General features: G+C 42.2%; 1 protein-coding gene and 1 long non-coding RNA gene across 2 annotated transcripts in view; one reads left to right on the forward strand and one right to left on the reverse strand.

The window, feature by feature from the left end:
• SDR16C5 (short chain dehydrogenase/reductase family 16C member 5) overlaps positions 1–15647 on the reverse strand; it is a 40177-nt gene extending 24530 nt beyond the window's left edge. The window contains exon 1 of the mRNA XM_083623106.1: positions 15565–15647. The gene's annotated coding sequence lies outside the window, so the exon portion shown is untranslated. The remainder of the gene's footprint in view (positions 1–15564) is intronic.
• On the forward strand, positions 4602–9994 carry LOC310766685. Its single transcript, XR_014550357.1, has 3 exons — positions 4602–4674; positions 5226–5296; positions 9356–9994. It is a non-coding gene; the product is annotated as an uncharacterized lncRNA (long non-coding RNA).
• Positions 15648–19202: the final 3555 nt, after the last annotated feature.

Here is a 19202-nt window from a genome sequence, read left to right on the forward strand (position 1 = left end):
TCAGTGGCAGTGATAGATAAATAGATATGCTTATGTGACATGGACTTTATTTATTTTTTTAGGGGGGAAAAGCAGTTTGGCTGTTTGAAAAATGTGATATCCGTATGACAAACTGATTTGGGGTTTTATTACAATCAAAGATCTTGTGAAATAATATTGAAAGACTATTGAGCTGCATTAAAAAATCTCTGCACAAATAGCAAAAGGAAACAAGTCCTCTGATGTTAGATTGGAACTCACGTTCCCCTTCTATCTATCTATTGATTTGATTTAATTTATATACTGGCCTATACCTGGAGGTCTCAGGGCGGTTCACAGAACAATTTTTAAAAAGCATTTCAAATGACATATGAAAAGTTGCTATTGGATATTCGTTTGAAAATGGCTTCCTATCCAGGCAATCCCCCATTTATGCTGGGATTATATTCCGAGGTACCACATGCATCAATAAAATTGCATATATTTGAAATATCATTGGAAAATCCTGCAAACACCCTGTTCCATCCCTGCCACACCTGCCCCTTTCATGACGGTTCTGTGACATTTTGGGGGCCCTTGCCAGGTTCGGTTTGATGCACATACCGGGTATATGCGGTTGTGCACATATTGAATGCGTGTAAATGGGAGTGTGTGGCCTGTACTTAAGTAAGGGTCAACCTAGATGTTGCAAATAATGCTTCATTAGCAACTGTGTCAGCGTCTTAGAAAGTACAGTGGTACCTTGGGTTACATATGCTGGCTAACCCAGAAATATTACCTCAGGTTAAGAACTTTGCTTCAGGATGAGAACAGAAATTCTGCTCTGGCGGTGCAGCAGCAGCGGGAGGTCCATTAGCTAAAGTGGTGCTTCAGGTTAAGAACAGTTTCAGGTTAAGAACAGACCTCCAGAACGAATTAAGTTCTTAACCCGAGGTACCACTGTAATACCAAAAGACACAGGGCCATTTTTGACAAGACTGTAGTGCATGGGAAGGTTTACATTTTGTTCCCCTGGCCACCATGTCAACAAAAACCATCCTTTTTAGCCACAGGCAGAGAAGCTCCCATAGCAGAAAAGCCACGGGAGTCTTTTGCTAAGGCTAATAGCAGTGTGGAGATGATTTTTGTTTGGATCACAGCAGGGGACTGGGGGATGATTGCCATCAAAAGATTATCCAGCCAGTTCAGTCATTCTCAGAAAAGCCCTTGCAAGGGGGGAATTTGGGATGTATCTCCATTAGTTTGTGTGGAAGGGCATGTAGATTACATGGAGCTGTCTTGCGGTACAGGGCTATATAGATATTGAAGTATGTATTCTGCATTTCTTTTTCTATCCAATATTAAGAATGATTCTCTTCTAAAGTTTAGGATTTAAACAGAATGCATTTCCGATTCAGAATCCCTTAGTACAGCCTTCCAGCATTGCTGGGGCTGATGGGAATTGTAGTCCAAAACAGCTGCATGGCACCAAGTTGGTGAAGGCTGCCTTAGTAACAAGATGCTTAAACACACACACACATTTTGACAAATATGCTTCGCCTCAACAAATTATTATACTGCCATAATCCATTGGAGGGTGCTAGAGGCCAGTTTATATAGACAATGCTTTTGTTTAGCTATTTCTGCAGTTATAATATTAGGTTATAAACCATGGAATTATTAATCCTTCATATCTTCAGGACAATTAAATGTTTCTGAATATGATTTTAACTGATAACAATCTTTTCCATCTTCACAGCAACTTGGTGTAATAAAATTACAGAAAAAGAAAAGCATTGCCAACCCGTCTCCCTTTGAAAAAAATCTAGAAGCGAGCTTCCTAGAACTAACAATATAGGTGGGTTTTGATACATGCTGCACAGAACATTTTGTTTTAATACAGAGATAGTACTTCAACAAGTTCCCTTCCCTTCCTTGGTTATTTCCTCTGTCTCTGTGTATCACAGTATGTAGGGAATTCTGGAAAAATTCTTTCTCACAGAAGGTTTCTCACAGAAACCATGAATACTACCATACATGTAATAAAAAACCCCCAGCAACCTCCAATGTGTAAAACAACAATGAATAACAATTCAGAAAAAAAACGTTGAGTACTTCTGCATTCTAAGTTTAGATCTTTAATCTGAGAACAGTGTGTGTTGAAATGAGACCCCAAAGAAGTTCAGAGTGTAAGGTCAGACATGATTTCACTGATTGTTGGAGATACTGCTCTCTTTTGGTTTCATTTCTCAATCTGAAGGTAAATGATCTCTCCTGGACCTTAGTCGTTTTGGAGGAGGATGTACAGATTTTTCTACACATCTGGAAAAAACAGTTCTCATTTGTTCTACATGGAACAGAATAACTGCAATAGATCTTAATTTACTACTACCACTAAACATTTTATTTATAATGTCATAGAAATTTTTTTTTGGGGGGGGGGGATAGTGACGGACGGTCTTGATTTATATCATGGGTCCCTTGTAGGGTTGTTTAGAAAATAGTAGGAGAGACTTCTGAATCAGCCAAACCATTTCCTTTGTTAAGCCAATGGCCTTGGTTGGCCAGTTAAGCACTGCTGGAAGCTGGAGACACAGAGACATGTCTTGCTCTGTGCTAGATCTTTGCTGTGGCATCCCTGGAAATGTAACGGGAAGCAAGATCTGCTGGGGTGTTAGTGCTGTGAGCCATTCCATCCTATGCTCAGGTTGTAAGTTTGGGGGGGGGGAACCCTATAGTATCCTAAAGACGCCACATTCTCCATTGCCCTTTATTCCAAAGAAACTAAACTCTAGACAAGACACCCCTTGAGTCTCTCACCACTTGGAGATTGGGTTGCATGCCATAATATTTTAACTCACCTGCAGTGAAGATTTTATTTTTCAGGGACCCTGCTATAATCAAATAATAAACTCTCTAGGCAACTTATAAATGATTAAACAACTAGTTACCTCAGGTTACATACGCTTCAGGTTACCGACTCCACTAACCCAGAAATAGTGCTTCAGGTTAAGAACTTTGCTTCAGGATGAGAACAGAAATTGTGGTGCGGCAGCAGCGGGAGGCCCCATTAGCTAAAGTGGTGCTTCAGGTTAAGAACAGTTTCAGGTTAAGAACGGACCTCTGGATCGAATTAAGTACTTAACCCAAGGTACCACTGTATACAGCAAAAACAAGAAATACGCTAGAAAGAAAGAAAAGCCACCAGAAACAATCCTTAAGACAAGTCTAAACCATCAGCCATAGCAAAACTGGTTTGAAATAGCTACCTCAACATTAGCAACAGCAAAATTCACAAGCTTTCTGAATAGAATGAAAACCCACCCTGGTGGTGTTCCTCAAGAATTGAATAACACAGAGGAAGTGTTTTACTCTATCATCATTCCAGATGAATGTATTTAAAACAGAGTCTCTTCTGGCATTTAATTGGCATTTAACAACAACACTGTAATGGTTCTAGGAGTTGCTCGTGCGTAAGCCGGTGCAAACACCTGGCTGGGTTGCCTGAGTGAACCTTTTCTGTCCGGACAGCCACTCACCCGTGGCTGCCTCAATCGCTGGCAGAATCCGTCAGTGGGCGTTTCTTAAACTTCTTCCAGCAAAGAAGCTCTTTGATGCCTAGTCTCCTCCTACTCTCTCTGCGCGAAAGCCTTCTGCGCAAGGAGGGCGTAGGCAGCGGAGGACCCCTACTCTCCCCGCTGGTCCCCGGCAAGGAGTCATGGGACCGCCTCGCCGCTTCCCCCATCTGCCCCCCTTCTCCACTGGTGCTGCGCTGATTCTCTTCCCCAGAAGATGGGCTGCCTCTCCCAATCCCGGGACGCTCTCTGGAATCCCTCTGGATTTTGCTCTCTCCCTCTGGCACTGATGGCAGTTCCCTGACAAACACCTACCTTGAAAACATAAAGGCTACCAAGTACAACAAAGCATAAAAACAATGCAAAATAATTAAAACGCCTGGCTAATCAAGAAAATCTAAACAGTAACTTCTTATGCACCTTCGCCAGGAATATTTATGGCTGGGAGGGAATTATAATTACCGTATTCTTCCGTGTATTAGATGCCCCCATGTATAAGACGACCCCTATTTTTTGGGACTCAAAATTAAAAAAAAATGCACTATGCACTATCCATGTATAAGACGACCCCTTATTTTAAACTTCAAAAATTTAGGAAAAATTATAGTCTTATACACGAAAAAATATGTTTTACCCTGGGTGCAGAAAGCACCACCTCTTTCAAGGTAACCAGCACCTTCCCTTTCCATAAGGAAGCATTCACCACCTCCTGATACCATCTGGTCAACTCCCATCAACTAGCTCTTACCTGATATTCCTGGTTTATTTCAGCATTCATATTAGTGATCCTATTGTCTCACTATCCTCTAATTGCTACCTTACACCTGTCACATACAGTATTGCCTTTGGCACTTCCTTGAAATGCCATCCCTTTACAGGTGTGGTTGGCACTCTATACATTTGGGGGCTATGCCAATGGAATGCCAGAAAGCAGGATTTGAGCACACTCCTCAGGTTTCCAGTAACTGGTGCTATTCAGAAGCATGCTGCCTCTGATCAGGGAGGCAGAGCATAGCAATCATGCACACACACATCACCACAAATTTGAATTGGCTGGAAAAGGTGTGAGCAGAGGTGGCTTACACACACGGATCTGTGTGGGGGTCAGGAATGCAACCCCCATGCAAAACGGTCATTGCCTGTAAGTTAGGTATTTTTGTGTTTTTATATTGTAAACTGCCTTGTGATCCTTGGATGAAGGGTGGTATAGAAACTATTATCATTATCATTGTTATCATTATTATTTAGCCAGTATCCATTGATCCACCATGAATTTGTCTAATACTCTTTTAAAGTCATCCAAGTTAGTGGCCTTCACTGCCACTTGTAGGAGTGATTTAATGCACTTTGTGAATTAGTAATTTCTTTTGTCCCTTTGAAACTTGAACATCCATTGTCATTGGATGTCCACAAGTTCTTATTTCTCTGCCCACATCCTTTTAGACCATGCACAACAGTCTACACTTGTATGCTTTGGGATACAATACAAAGTGCTAGCGATAACTTTGAAATTCCTGAGATCTCCTCTTCCTGTACTAACCTGCCTGAACTCTAAGATCAGAATGAGAAACTTTTGTCTGCATCCCATCTAGAGTGGAGGCACGGCTGATGGCAACTAATAGGGTGGGACACCTTGCTATGTGAGATGTGGGTGGATTACACTATGTAATGAATACATGTTTATTTCAACAGTTTTGCCTGCTAAGTACCTGACATTAATAGCTGCTGAGTCAGGACTTTCCCCCCAGCAGGAGTTCTCTCAGGTGGGTGCCATTGCTATTCCAAGACAAGAAAGGAGAAGTTTGTGCTGAGTTCTGGCACCTCTTTTTCTAGAAAAATAACACTGTGCTAAGTACACCTGCAGGGCCATAGGTCCCCCCCCGCCGTATTACAAGGTCTGTAAACGGAGAGGGAAGGTAGGTTGCAATAATATTGCCTTGTTTCCATCCTAGGCATTCATAAAGAGGGAAATGAGGAAAGCACTAAAGGCCTATCCACACTTACCTTTTGCTCCACTCTTTTCAGGCACAGATCCCCACTTTAAAGTGCTGTGCCTGAGTACCCGCTCTTTTTTTGTCTGGAGCTTTCCCTGCGAAAACCTGCTCTTTAAAGCTGAAGCACAACAAATGGCAATTGGGGTCTTGGACATGGAATGCAGACCATGCCTAGAAAATGTAGAGGAAAATGTAAGTTTGGATAAGCCCTCAGTTGGCTGAAGAAAATGGAAGTCCTGGGTAGATGTGTCTTCAAATGTAGTATGAACTATAGGGATGAGGTTTCTACAGTGGAGGGTCAGGTAACACTCATCACTATGCTTACATGCTATTGGCTATGATTGGTAATTTTAATATAATAGATTTGTGTGAAGAAGCAAGCATTTGGAACTGGTGCATTCAGGCAAATGAGATCAAATTACTCCAGTCTGATGAAAAGCTACTGAAATGTGCTCTGAAATATCTGGGTTTATACATAGGGGCTGAGGCTACATGTACACTACTTTTAAAGAACATTCAAAGTGCATTCTTTCCCTCAAAGAATTCTGGGTACTGTAGTTTGTTAAGGGTTGCTGGAAATGGTAAATCTGTGAAGGGTAAATTATTATTTGAGGGGAATTATGTGTTTTAAAGGTATAGTTTAGCTTGAGATTGTCAGTTTTCCTGGACATGAGTATAGCAACTTCACACCAGATGGATGCTAAACACGTTGTTGCATGGCCCACCCCACCCCCAAATCTCGGAGTGGTGCGAGATTCCAGGGGTTCCAGGTGCTTAGGTGCTGAGCCTGTGCTGGATATGCACAAAATATGGAACTGTTTAGATGTATCATTTACTTTTTTTGGTTATGTTTTAAAGAGAGTTCTGCAAGTAAAAGTTTGAATAATATCTAATGGGTCTGGACTATGCTTCATCCCAAAAGGACTCAGTTTTTATGTACCCAGCCACATCAAACTGAGCAATATTAATAGTTGCAATAAACCATGTTAGGTGAGAGACAGCGACTGGCCCAGGGTCACCCAGTGAGCTTCATGGCTGCATCAGGATTTGAACCCTGGTCTCCCAGGACCTATTCCAACACTCTAACCCAGAGGTTTTCAAACTTTTTAAGTCCATGGCTCCCTTGACGAATCACTGTGCATTCTTTATACAGCACCCTTGTGGGGCTCAGGAGCCCAGTTATGTCACCCCTTGCCTGCAGAGCCTTTGGGAAGCAGAGATGAAGAGGGCATCAGAGGACAGAGGGAAGGAATAGGCACAGAGGCCAGTGTTGTCCCCAGGATGCTATGGCACACTGGTTGAAAACCACTGTTCTAACCACTAGACGACTGGTTAGAAAGACCTGCACATAATTAAGAGCAAAGGAGAAAGGAGAACATTAAAATCTCTACATAGTTAAAATTATTGTTCAATCTAAATCCTTAACTAAGAACGTTTGAGCTAGCTGCAGTATACTTTTTCAGCCAGAGGAAACAGCAACTTTTATAGGCAGGAAAGTGAAAAAGCCCAGTACTAATAAATAGGTAAAGGTAAAGGACCCCTGGACAGTTAAGGCCAGTCAAATTATACTATGGGGTGTGGTGCTTATCTCCGGTTTCAGGCTGAGGGAGCTGACGTTTGTCCACAGACAGCTTTCTGGGTCATGAGGCCAGCACGACCAAACTGCTTCTGGCACAACGGAACACCGTGATGGAAGTCAGAGCGCATGGAAACGCTGTTTACCTTCCCACCACAGTGGTACCTATCTATCTACTCATGCTGGTATGCTTTTGAACTGCTAGGTTGGCAGGAGCTGGGACAAAGCGACAGGAGCTCACCTCGTTGTGTGGATTTGAACTGCTGGCATTACAAACTCAAGAGGCTTGATGGTTTAGGCCACAGCAACACCCATATCTCTCTCTCTCTCTCTCTCTCTCTCTCTCTCTCTCTCTCTCTCTCCCTCTCCCTCTCGGTGTGTGTGTGTGTGTAACAAAACCAAAAGAAAGCCACAACTTCCACACTGGAAAAAACAAAACCCAGTTGAAAAGAAATAGATAGCTAAAGCCATTGGCCAAAATCTACATGACAGGGGAAAATGAAATGTTAAGCAAGGCAGAAGAAAAGTTAATTTTTTTACTAAAAAGGTAAGAATTCAACCAAGTATAACAAAGAGAGCTGGGCTAAAGAAGAAGCCTGATGGACAACTCTTGCAGATGCCTTTGGAAGAGCTTGACCTTTAAAGGATTCTGTGTTCTTGAAGGTGGCTTACAGGGCAGCAGAACTCATAGGTCAAGATTTGAATTTGAATGATATTCTAGGCCTTTCCTTTGTTAGCTTAGTGATGCTCTCCTGTTTACCGGGGGATAGGGATTAGATCACAATCTGGAGATTAAAAAAGTGAAATTAATAATATTGAATATTTTGCTAACATATGGTGCTAACATATGTAAATTTTAAAAGTTTCCTACAATTGTGTTGTTATGAAATGGCATAGTACAACTTTCAACCCTGTACCAGACAACCCCCCCCCCATATAATCACACAAACAAAAATAATGCTAAGCACTCTGGACAACTGAAGACAAATATGACCAAAGGAACATTTGCTTGCTTTAATAGGGATATCTAAATGACTAATTATTTGTCTATATTAAGTGAAAGGTATAGAAAACTTGATCCAAAAGAATTAAGAAAAAGAAGAAGCTGTTGATGCAGTAAACCTAAAATAATTATCTAGTAGGACATGGTATGTTAGTCATAGGTTTTCTCCATTCTTCTAATTTGACTTTTGAAGTAATCTAGGTTATTGCTGGATCAGGCCACAGGCCTATCTAGTTGAGCATCCTGTTATCACCATGGCCAACCAGATGAGACCCATGAGAAGCCTTTAAGCAGAGTCTGAGTGCAACATCACTCTCCATACATGTGATGACCAACAACTTATATGCAGCCTTTGACACTGGAGGTTGAACCACCATGGCTAGTAGCCATTCGGTAGTGACACACAAGATATGGAATTCCCTGTCTTGGGAAACCAGCTTGTCCCCTTTGTGTTCTGTCATTGTTTGAAAGCCTTTCTTTTCCAGAAGTCGTTGATTTCCCTGCTGTCTGATTATCATATCAGTTTTTGTTTCTGCTGGTTATTCAGGAATGAGTGCTTGATTTTTCAGATTATTTGTTGAAGAAAATCTAAGCACTGCCTGAGAAAGTAAACTATTATCTGGCCTAAGCACCATATAAGCATTTTACAAGTCTGAGTGTAATTGAATAGCCATTTCAAATGTTTAGGCTAAGGATTCAATAGATTGGAATAATGTAACATGCCATTTTTAAAGTTTTAACATAATTGCTGCTGTTCTGGGGTGTATTTAAGTTAATCTTTAGTAGTACATGACAGTGTCTATTTTCTTGCAGAATATGATGCCTTATAAGATTGGAAGTATAATGGTGAGGCAACAGCGTGGTATTCAACTAAATTTTACTCTGACTAGACCCACTAAACTTAATTAACACAACCCATATGTTCCACCCATATGCTCTACAGTCAAACCTCAATTCTCAAACATAATCTGTTCTGGAAGACCATTTGACTTCTGAAATGTTTGACAACCGAGGCATGGAGTGGAAGTCATGTCGGACGTTCAGGTTCCAAAAAACGTTCAAAAACCGGAGCATTTACTTCCAGGTTTTCAGCATTCAGGAGCCGAAATGTACAATAATGGAGGCTTTCGGGAACTGAGGTTTGACTGTATCGATCTATCATCTATCTCCAAAGACTTTCTTTTCACAGTTATGATGGCTGCAGTTGTGGGAGATAAATTCAAACATCTGTTTCTGACCCCTGCCTTAGTCAAATTAGAAGACAAGAAGATAAGAAGTGTGGTTGGCCAAAGACAGCCATGAGTTGCCAGCGTTCCTTGCCCTGACTTTCATATTACCTTGACAAACTGGAATTTGGGAACTGCTTTGAGAATTTTTTAAAAAGCAGTGAACGGAAATAATAAAGACTAATAATTATAAGCAACATTTGCTGACAAAAATATCTTGCCTTTTGACTGTAACTTCAGTCACATTGTAGAAAAATATATTCTATGGTGATCAATTAACATTGCTTCTACAGAATCAGTTCACAATGTTGTTGTTAAGCAGTTTGAACTCACTAGTTTACACATATGTCTAGCCAGAGTATAAATGACTGAAGCAGAAGCAGAAAGCCAGTTTTGTCCAAACCAATTTTTATCACAGTTCCTGCACTGTGAAATTCTGGGTCTCTGGAGTTTTGAACCGACTACATTTTGAACTCTGTGGCACTTTCCCCTTGTTTCTGAGTGTATTACTTGACAGGTTTCATTTATTTCAATGGGAATGTACTTCTGCATAGACATGATTGTAGTCACCTCTGGCCTGCCAGTATTTTGCAGGTGTAATTCAGTTGCATGCTGGAAATGTAGGTTGCAATTATATGTGGAATTAAATTGGAGTAAAGTAATTGTGTAAGGCGGGTCTTTTGTGGTGAGGAAAGTGATGACAAAATGCACAGAGAAGTGTGGGATAATCAGTTGATTAATGGGTAGACCAAATCAGGAGGAATGCTTGTTGTGTAACTGCCCTGTAAACAAAGCCTAATAAAGACCAGATTTAATCCTGCATAAGCTTTGCGCAAGCTAAACGGGATAAATGCATAATAAACAGGTCACCATAAGGAGTCCAAAGATTGTAGCTGGACTGCTTTCAGCATTATACAGTATAGTATTAAAAAGAGGCATGCAACTATGCCCTCGTTTAAAAAGCTTAATCTGTTTAAAAGTGTATCATTATAGCCTGTCCAATATGCTTCATACCACAGAGGTGTTTTACAGATATTAGTTCCAGATAGCCAACAAGAATATGAGCCTTGTTCATGGGGTGAATTTTTTTTTATATGCACATAAACACATAGTTGCCTGGCAACATGCCCAGTTGCTGGGTTTCCCCAGCCACACTGGGCAGCTTCCAACAAAATATTAAAATACAATAGTCTGTCAAACATTAAAATCTTCCCTAAACAGAGCTGCCTTCAGAGGTCTTCTAAAAGTCTGGTAGTTGTTTTTCTCTTTGACATCTGGTAGGAGGGCATTCCACAGGGTGGGTGCTACTACCGAGAAGGCCCTCTGCCTGGTTTCCTGTAACTTGGCTTCTCACAGCGAGAGAACCGCCAGAAGGCCCTCGGCGCTGGACCTCAGTGTCCGGGCAGAACAATGGGGGTGGAGACGATCCTTCAGGTATACTGGACCGAGGCTGTTTTAGGCTTTCAAGGTCAGCACCAACACCTTGAATTGTGCTCAGAAACATACTGGGAGCCAATGTAGGTCTTTCAAGACCAGTGTTATGTGGACTTGAATGCCACTCCCAGTCACCAGTCTAGCTGCTGCATTCTGGATTAGTTGTAGTTTCCAGGTCACCTTCAAAGGTAGCCCCACATAGAGCGCATTGCAGTGGTCCAAGTGAGAGATAACTAGAGCATGCACCACTCTGGGGAGACAGTCCATGGGCAGATAGGTTCCCAGCCTGCGTACCAGATGGAGCTGGTAAACACCTGCCCTGGACACAGAATTGACCTGCGCCTCCATGGACAGCTGCGAGTCCAAAATGACTCCCAGGCCGCACACCTGGTCCTTCAGGGGCACAGTTACTCCATTCAGGACCAGGGAGTCCTCCACACCTGCCCGCCTCCTGTCCCCCCAAAACAGTACTTCTGTCTTGTCAGGATTCAGCCTCAATCTGTTAGCTGTCATCCATCCTCCAACCCCCTCCAGACACTCACAAGATAATGAGAAGATGTTCATTTTTGTAAATGTGCTCCACCTGGATTAGAAGAAACAATGACCTGTAATTTAGTAATCCGTCATAGGTTTCTATGCTTCCTTGTCAAGTATGGTATAGAAAAAGGTGCTCTGTGCTATATAGCGACAAATGGGCTGTAGCTCAGTGGCAGAGCAGCTGCCTTCATGCAGAAGAGCCCAGGTTCAATCCCCAGAATCTCTAGGTAGGGCTGGAGACCAACTTTCCTGAAACCCTGAAGAAGCCACTACCAATCATTATAGCCTAGCCTTTCTTAACCGTGGCTCCCCAGATGTTGTTGAGCTACAACTTCCATCATCTGACCACTGGGGACCCAAGGCTGAGAAAGACTGGCATAGACAATACAATATAGTATAGTCAATATGCCCATTCTCCTCAACTGAGTTATAATTTACATAAATTTAAACCAATTTACAGACCAAAGGAGAATTCATCACACAATAAGGGTTGAAAGTATGTGTAGGTACCAAGGTGATAGGTTGAAGAGATAAGCGTTTAGCAACAGCATGATTCCAATTACAGAAAGTAAAATAAATATAATTCATAAGAGTATCTGAATACATTTGTAAAGATGGAACTGTGTTTCCAAAAGGGAATACTGCTGTTGCCAAGAGGCAACGACCATTTCCTGCCAGGCAGCCAAATCCTCAGCCCAGTTAATATGTCAGAAAACTGACATAAGAGAGAAACTTTGACATCACTTCCTGGTGTTCCTAGAGTGCTTGGTGTTTTTTTTTAAAAAAAATAAAAAGTACCAAAATGCATTAAAATGTGTATTTTTAAAAATGTCTACACAAAAAGAAAAAGACATGTATGCATTGTGATAAAATATGTATTTGTGACAAAACCTATTTCAATATGAAATTTTGCATAGTTTTTTTAAAAAAGCAGATTGATGTAGAAATGGGACAGAATGGACTTATAAATGAAAATGTGAAATTAACATAAACTAGATTTATCTATCCACTCTCATGGGTTGGATAAGGGTTGACCAAAATGCATTAAAATGTGTATTTTTAAAAATGTCTACACAAAAAGAGAAAGACATGTATGCATTGTGATACATACAAGGCTGCAGACTATATACTGTCAGCCAAGAGGTACTGGGTAGCCTGAAGGAATCCCGAAGGATTCTATGGAAATTCTGTGGCTTGATTCTTTTTGTAAAAAAATCATTTTTACTGAGATGTATATAGTGTATAAGTAGCAATTAATTAGCTGCTACTATGAGATAAATGATAGGCAGTATAACTGGAGAAGCTCCACCTCCAGTTCATACATTAGTAAGCTGTTGGCATTTCTGCTGTGCATGTGTTTAGCTTTTGCATGTTAAAGGTAAAGGTACCCCTGCCCGTACGGGCCAGTCTTGCCAGACTCTAGGGTTGTGCGCTCATCTCACTCTATAGGCCGGGAGCCAGCGCTGTCCGCAGACACTTCCGGGTCACGTGGCCAGCGTGACAAGCTGCATCTGGCGAGCCAGCGCAGCACACGGAACGCCGTTTACCTTCCCGCTATAAAGCGGTACCTATTTATCTACTTGCACCCGGGGGTGCTTTCAAACTGCTAGGTTGGCAGGCGCTGGGACCGAACGACGGGAGCGCACCCCGCCGCGGGGATTCGAACCGCTGACCATGCGATCGGCAAGTCCTAGGCGCTGAGGCTTTTACCCACAGTGCCACCCGTGTCCCTTTTGCATGTTAGAAATAATCATATTTATAATAAAGTAGTGACCTGTCATTAGAAGCTTATTATACACAACCAAGATTGAAATAATTATGGGCATTTTGAAATCAAGAACTGAACTTACAACAGGTATAAAATGTTGACAGACATTTCGAGCAATATAAATGGGAACTTGTTTTCTTACCCAGGGAGTGAACAATGCCTCTGATTACGCAGTAGGCTGGCTTGGAATGCAGGTTAAAAAGAAGTTTTCAAATATATATATATATTGGGTTGCAGCAGCACATTTATTGTGATGCCCATGTTCTTTTTTTTAGAATCAGGAAATATATTTATTGTAATTGCTAAGGATATTAAGAATAAAATATTGCAAAGTACTAATTACCAAACGCTACATGTGAACACCCACCCCCATTATATAAACATTTCAATGCACTAAATGAATTACAGTTTTTAATTTTTTTTAAGACTTCTGGATTTTCCACTGCTGGATTATCATTAAAGAGGAGGAAAAAGAAGAGGCAGAAGACAATTGCAACAACAAAAAGAGAAGGGACCTCAAAATGAGACACATCAAAATAACATTGCCAATTAAACAATACCCTCTTCCTCTTTCTCTATGGTACCTTTCCAAACCAGGGATGATACAAAAACAAAAAACAAAAAAACAATATAGAAATCAATGGTTTTCCAACTCCCCGCCCCCCGACCCTATGAAAATTGCTGAGAGTCTTGGCAGACCAATTAAGTATTTTTTTCTGCCTGTTGTAGCAGTTGTAATGTGCTATGCAAGATGTTGCGTGATTTTAAACCAAATTTCTTGTGTATTTTACAGTGGTACCTCGGGTTAAGTACTTAATTCGTTCCGGAGATCTGTTCTTAACCTGAAACTGTTCTTAACCTGAGGTACCACTTTAGCTAAGGAGGCCTCCCGCTGCTGCCGCACCACCGGAGCACAATTTCTGTTCTCATCCTGAAGCAAAGTTCTTAACCTGAAGCACTATTTCTGGGTTAGTGGAGTCTGTAACCTGAAGCGTATGTAACCTGAAGTGTATGTAACCCGAGGTACCACTGTATATTGTTGTGCATAGAAATTGTAATACAATATACTGTATATACTCGAGTATAAGCCGGTTCACCACACCATAAACCTCCTGGTGGGCCAGAGTGTGTGTGTGCATGCATGCGCACACGGCAGAGGGGGCTTCTCTCTCCCCCTCAGCCCCTCCCGTCCCCCTGCCTACCTTGGGTGCTGCCAAGAGGCAGAGGCTGATGGTGGCAGTGGTGGAGGAAGAACAAGCAGCCCGAAAGGGCTGTGTTTGGGCTGCTCGTTCCTCCTCTGCCGTCACCGACAGTGGCAAAGAGGACCCTCACTTGAGTATAAGCCGAGGGGGGCTTTTTCAGCATAAAAAATGTGCTGAAAAAGTCAGCTTATACATGAGTATATACGGTAATAAATGAAATATAATTAGAAATCAGTATGAATATTTAATGGGAGGGATGTACCGTCTCCTGTCTTCAACCACGAATCCACAGACACTGCAGACCACATGACTACAGCTCATCTGCGGACCACAGTTCGAGAAGCCCTGAGATAAACCAGATATCAGGGAATGGTCTGGATCTGAAGATGGGGGGACGCAGTTGCAGGCAGATCAGCTTCTCTCGGAAGAGGGGTGGGGGAAGTATTTGCCGCCGCCCCCCAGCCTCCAGCATTTTCAGAAGCAGAGAGACAGGCAGACACAGACACAGAAGCTGAACAGATTAGAGAGGAGCTACCAAGCTACAAGGTAATGACACGGGAACCAGAAGGGAGGGGGCAGCTGGGAGAGATGCCAATCGAGAGTATGGGGGACTTCCCCTTCTCCCGAGACTCGGTGGTCTGAACGTATCAGAGAGCAAAGGAGGTGGGGGGGAGGAACTTCCCATTGGTGCGTTTCTTGCTGCGGAAGTCAGAAGTTGGGGTTAGAGTAGGCAACTGCCCTCTTTGCCAGGAGCTGCGGATTTTGTGATTACAACATGAAGCTGTAATAAAAGGATTATAAATTCACCGACTGCTTATTAATTCTTATCAGTGAAGTTATCAAAGGAAGGGGAGGACTTTCCAAGCTTGACACCAGTAAGGAGTGGGAGACGTTGCACCATAGCATTCCTTGCCTTGTATTCCAATAACTCCCTAATGGCTCCCATTCCTACTCTCATTGTTGCTTTCCTTCCACTGAGTCAATAGTACATCACTTAGGACTGCCAGTTCCCATAATTTAATGAGCCACTATTTAAAGCAAGGGGTTTATTTTCTTTCCCATTTATATATATCAAAAAGCAAAAATGGCACTATATAACAAAATAATTATTTCCACCCCCCCCAAATGCTGCATCTTTTAAATAAGTTAATAAATAACTTTTGGGATTTAAAGCAGGAGTTTTCAGCTCTAGGGTTGCATATCTTCATGGGCAACCTTAATGGGGAGCCATATGCCTGGGCTGGGCAGGCCCAGAAGCAAAAGTGGATGGAGCAGCAGGTGGGACACTTACCTTTTGACAGTCAGAGTAAGAAGTTTTCAAGCACACACCTCTCTGGTCCTAAGAAAGCAAGAGGGATGATCAGTGATTAAGGACTCATCCCAGCCAGGACACAGCAGACAAAGAGAGGGCAGGGCAGCGCCGTTGTGGAATGTAGCCTCGGAATGTAGCCTGGGCGTGTGGCTTGGCAAGGCGTGCGACCCGGCCTTCTCTTTCCACACTTCCAGGAATTATCACTGCAATTTCTCTAGGTATTTGACAGTCTTAAGCGGAGTCATGTACCATAGTCTCCCTAACTTAGAGTTGCCATATTTCAAGAGGTCAAAATCCAGACACAGTTGCTGAGCTTTCTTGGGGCGACCATCCAAAAAGTTACAGTGGTACCTCGGGTTACATACACTTCAGGTTACATATGCTTCAGGTTACACACTCCGCTAACCCAGAAATAGTGCTTCAGGTTAAGAACTTTGCTTCAGGATAAGAACAGAAATCGGGCTCTGGCGGCGCGGCAGCAACAGGAGGCCCCATTAGCTAAAGTAGTGCTTCAGGTTAAGAACAGTTTCAGGTTAAGAACGGACCTCCGGAACGAATTAAGTACTTAACCCGAGGTACCACTGTAAAATACACAAGAAAAGTGGTTTAAAATCATGCAACATCTTGCATTGCACATTACAACTGCTACAACAGGCAGAAAAAAATAACCCAAGGCACCACTGAATTGAGCTTTCCAAAGTTGAGCGATCCAAAGTTGTTGAGCTTTTTGTGGGTGGACGGCAGGGTGGCGGGCGGGTCTTCTGGGAGGCAACAACAAAGAGACCTCTCCACAGTGCTTCCGCTTCTGTAAGGGAACAGAAAATAATCCCAGACATAATTTAGAAAATCCCCCTAGGTGGCCACGATAGCTACCACCCCCTGGGCGTCAACAGAATTTTCTGGTTTATATGCATTATGAGTGTGTAATTATTTGCTGTTACATATATTAATTTGGTGTTATGTGTAATAAGATAAAGCGGATTTACTTGGTTGCCAGCTCTGACATGTTAAGAATTATGATGAGTGGGCAATTATTTGCTGTTATATATATTAATTTGGTGTTATGTGTAATAAGATAAAGCGGCTTTACTTGGTTGCCAGCTCTGACATGTTAAGAATAATCAGCAGAAATTAAACTGATCCTTAAAATGGCAAGAAGACAGTTGTGTGGCGTAGCAGATGTTTAACTCAAGCAGAGGTAGAAACAGTAAATTGTGTTAACATGCAATAAATAAATTATCTTGAAACACTATAAATGTATCTGGCTGTGCTGGGCCCGGGGGTTAACCCGAGCAACGCGGTCCAGGTCCAGTCCCGAATCCAAGGATTTCAAGGTCTGGGTAGGTTCATATGGAAAGAAGCAGTCCTTGTTACTATTTCTCTGCTGTTGCAAAAAGATGAGCGGGGGTGGGCCTAAAAGTGAAGCTCTGCCTTGCATGTGTGGGTATGCTTCACAGGTGAGTAAGGTGTGAATAGGGCCAAGGTGACAGAAACACATGCAGCCATGGCTCACAAGGGGATGCTTGTGTACTGGACTTCACTTCCTATAGAGAAGCCCTACTCGTGCCTCACTAAAGTCATGACTTTGGAATAGACTCAGGCTTTTAGGTCCATCTTAGCATTGGGTCCCACTGCACTTTGCCAGCAGTCATCTGACGTGAATCCAGTAGGTGAGCAGGGCACCTGGCTGAGCATAAACCATGATTGCCCAGAACCTGTATACATGAGCAGGCCTAGGAGCTTGTGTGTTTGACTTCTGTCTGGCAGCCTTGGGAAATTCATGATTCTCTAAGGAAAGTGATGCAATATTGGTGGTGAAGCTAAATTAATTGTGTGACTAGATGCCAGCTGCGTTGGGGCTGAAAGGTTACACAGGAATGAAGGAGGAATACACAGGCACACCCTACTATTGAGAGCTTAGAATGCCTGAAGGAAACTTTTAAATACCTTCCACTGAATGAGTTTAGAAACTCGCCCAGATTTTATTAACTTTGTTGCACCAGGATTTCAGCGGGATGACAAAATGCTGAGGATGTGCCAAGAGCTTAAAATGGTATTTGTGTCCAATCCCTGGAAGATCTGATGAGCCTCACTCTGATGGCAAGAAAGAATGTTAAAAAGAGAAAGGGAAAGAAACATGATTCCGCTCCAGTCTGCACTCCCTACACACGAGTTTTTGATGAGCTGTATTTCTCTTTGTTCTGGGGATTTGAATTCACATTGTGTACCTTGTGGGGGCTGTATTCCAAAATTGCAGCATGAAAATGCCTTTTATAAAGTTACTTATTTCTACTTATTATACACATAATTTCCCCCATCTATGGAGAAGTCATCAAACTGCTCGATTGGAAGAGCAACAACACAAACTCTCTTCGGGTGAGTTGTTTTGTTCTTTGTTCTGGAGCTGAGTAACAGTCCATGTCTGATGATTTCTGGTGTTTGGTAAAAGAATTCAATAAACATATCCATTAAGACTAAACTAATGTTTCATACAAATTGTATCCCCTTCATTTATTACTATTATTTATTGAATTCATTAGTCATTCGTGGGTTGGTTGGTTTTTAAAGAAAAGGTAACTCAGAGTGACTTATGAAAAAATCACATACTCCTCCAGGAAGGAATGGAGCCACAAACCTACCACAAAAAAGGCGGCTTAGTATATTTGCCAACACACTTGGACACTAGTTCTACTCATAGTAGACCCATTAAAGTTAGGTTCATTCATTTCAATTGGTCTAGTCATGGTGAGTAACAGAGTCTGGAGTGTCATATGTAGAATCCTTACAATGTCATCCTACACATGTCTATTCAAAAGTAAGTCCCATAGGGGTCAGTTGGGCTTACTCCCATAGGATTGCAGCCTAACCATATTAAAATTTGTTCCAAACAAAGTAGATTTTTTTGTATCTAAGTTTCCTAAAGAGAATGCTCTGATTTTCCACGACTACTCTCTTCAAACTCTTCTTTGACATCCTCATAGCCACTGCAAATTTTCTAATGTAAAATGGACTGGGGTCTTTTCAAGAGCATATGAGTATAGGAAAACACACGAGAATGGTACACAGCAGTTTTTTTCCTTTTCCTTTTTATAATTATAGTGACCAGAAACATGTTACTACAATGCCTGCTTGCCATTATAGTTGTATCTGTATGCAGCCTTTTAAAAATGGAAATTTAGAACTTTCCAGTGGTATGTTATCCTAATTCACAACCCAAAAGCACACAGCTGCCACACATTTGTGCATTTTTCTAATATGCTTTTTCTTGCTTAGAAAGCCTTTATACAAGGATGGCCCATCCTGTTTTGCCTTCTGAGGTGCAGTGGGAAGATGCTGCTCTGTATGCAAGGTTTCCACCCCCTTGCCAAAGCCTCACTTACTGGGGTTCTGCAGGTTCCCTCTTGTGAGATCTCACTAGAACCAGGAAGCCACCACAGCCCCTTGGATTCCACCACCTGAGGTGGCTGTCTCAGTCTGCCTCATGGTTAGGCTGGCCCTGTCTTTATAGAATGGGAGTTGCTCAGGGAACGGAATGTTCCTCCAATTGTCTGCAAGGGAAACATTCAAGAATACCACCAAGAGTGGGGATATTATACTACTGTCCCAGTAACTACATA

Source organism: Podarcis filfolensis (genome assembly GCF_964270895.1).
Source record: "Podarcis filfolensis genome assembly, chromosome: 7".
Classification (NCBI taxonomy): domain Eukaryota; kingdom Metazoa; phylum Chordata; class Lepidosauria; order Squamata; family Lacertidae; genus Podarcis; species Podarcis filfolensis.